This window comes from Neolamprologus brichardi, unplaced genomic scaffold (assembly GCF_056152115.1).
Source record: "Neolamprologus brichardi isolate AB-2024 unplaced genomic scaffold, ASM5615211v1 NODE_ptg000094l+_length_167602_cov_1, whole genome shotgun sequence".
NCBI classification, from domain to species: Eukaryota; Metazoa; Chordata; class Actinopteri; order Cichliformes; family Cichlidae; genus Neolamprologus; species Neolamprologus brichardi.
Window position 1 is genome coordinate 75,001 of NW_028270072.1, and position 2,500 is coordinate 77,500.

The following is a 2,500-nucleotide window of genomic DNA, read 5'->3' on the forward strand; positions in this document are numbered from 1 at the left end:
ACGGTCGAAAAAGATGTGCTCCTGGCGCACTGGCCCTGCTGATGTGCTCTCTCCATTTGGCCGAGGCAGTGAGTCGGCCTCCTCTCTCCCTTACGGTCGAAAAAGATGTGCTCCTGGCGCACTGGCCCTGCTGATGTGCTCTCTCCATTTGGCCGAGGCAGTGAGTCGGCCTCCTCTCTCCCTTACGGTCGAAAAAGATGTGCTGCTGGAGCACTGGCCCTGCTGAAATTCCCTCTCCATTTGGCCGAGGCAGTGAGTCGGCCTCCTGTCTCCTTTACGGTCGAAAAAGATGTGCTGCTGGAGCACTGGCCCTGCTGATGTGCTCTCTCCATTTGGCCGAGGCAGTGAGTCGGCCTCCTCTCTCCCTTACGGTCGAAAAAGATGTGCTGCTGGAGCACTGGCCCTGCTGAAATTCCCTCTCCATTTGGCCGAGGCAGTGAGTCGGCCTCCTGTCTCCTTTACGGTCGAAAAAGATGTGCTGCTGGAGCACTGGCCCTGCTGATGTGCTCTCTCCATTTGGCCGAGGCAGTGAGTCGGCCTCCTCTCTCCTTTACGGTCGAAAAAGATGTGCTGCTGGTGAACTGGCCATTGCAGCTACTCACATTGAGCATGGCCCTTGCCCTCCAGCGGGCCCCAGGGACCACCCCTCCCCCCCCCTCCCCCCCGGCTCTAGTCCCCCATTAGATTTCCTTTCCTGTACTTACCCTGTACCACATGTCTAGCATGGCCCTTGACCTCCAGCAGGCCCCGCGGACCCACATACTCCCCTGCTCTACTCCCCCACTAGCTTCTTCTCCTGCAGTTACCCTCCACGACATATCTAGCATGGCCCTTGACCTCCAGCAGGCCCCGCGGACCCACATACTCCCCTGCTCTACTCCCCCACTAGCTTCTTCTCCTGCAGTTACCCTCCACGACATATCTAGCATGGCCCTTGACCTCCAGCAGGCCCCGCGGACCCACATACTCCCCTGCTCTACTCCCCCACTAGCTTCTTCTCCTGCAGTTACCCTCCACGACATATCTAGCATGGCCCTTGACCTCCAGCAGGCCCCGCGGACCCACATACTCCCCTGCTCTACTCCCCCACTAGCTTCTTCTCCTGCAGTTACCCTCCACGACATATCTAGCATGGCCCTTGACCTCCAGCAGGCCCCGCGGACCCACACTTAAGCCCCCCCCCCACTAACAAAGCAAAACACCACTGGCAAAATCCTCGTGCCCCTGGTACTCCAGAAAGTAAATTGAAACGTGCCCCTGGTACACTGCGCAGAAAAAGTTTGCCACACACGCACTCCTGGTGCCTATGGTACGACAACTTTTCTCCGTGCCCCTGGTACACTGAGCAGAAACACTAAGCCACACACACACACACTCCCCTCGTGCCTATGGTACGACAGCTTTTCTCCGTGCCCCTGGTACACTGAGCAGAACAACTTTGCCACACACACAGTCTTCGTGCCTATGGTACGACAGCTTTTCTCCGTGCCCCTGGTACACTGAGCAGAAACACTTTGCCACATACACACACACTCCTGGTGCCTATGGTACGACAGCTTTTCTCCGTGCCCCTGGTACACTGAGCAAAACAACTTTGCCACACACACACACACACACACACACGCACACACACACACACACACACACACACACACACTCCTGGAGCCTATGGTACGACAACTTTTCTCCGTGCCCCTGGTACACTGCGCAGAAACACTTTGCCACATACACACACTCTCCTGGTGCCTATGGTACGACAACTTTTCTCCGTGCCCCTGGTACACTGCGCAGAAACACTTTGCCACACACACACACACACACACACACACACACACACACACACACTCTCCTGGTGCCTATGGTACGACAACTTTTCTCCGTGCCCCTGGTACACTGCGCAGAAACACTTTGCCACATACACACACACTCTCCTGGTGCCTATGGTACGACAACTTTTCTCCGTGCCCCTGGTACACTGCGCAGAAACACTTTGCCACACACACACACACACACACACACACACACACACACACACACTCTCCTGGTGCCTATGGTACGACAACTTTTCTCCGTGCCCCTGGTACACTGCGCAGAAACACTTTGCCACATACACACACACTCTCCTGGTGCCTATGGTACGACAACTTTTCTCCGTGCCCCTGGTACACTGACCAGAAACACTTTGCCACCTCCGCTGTACGCACCCTCCTCCCTAGCTAATTTGCAATCTCCCCCACCTCCAGGGGGACCACCATGACAACTCCCTGACTCCCTTACGGCTGAACAAGATGCATGCTTCTCCACTGGCCCTGCTGAAATTCCCTCTCCATTTGGCCGAGGCAGTGAGTCGGCCTCCTTTCTCCTTTACGGTCGAAAAAGATGTGCTGCTGGTGCACTGGACATGCTGAAACTCCCTCTCCATTTGGCCGAGGCGGTGAGTCGGCCTCCTGTCTCCCTTACGGTCGAAAAAGATGTGCTGCTGGTGCACTGGCCCTGCTGA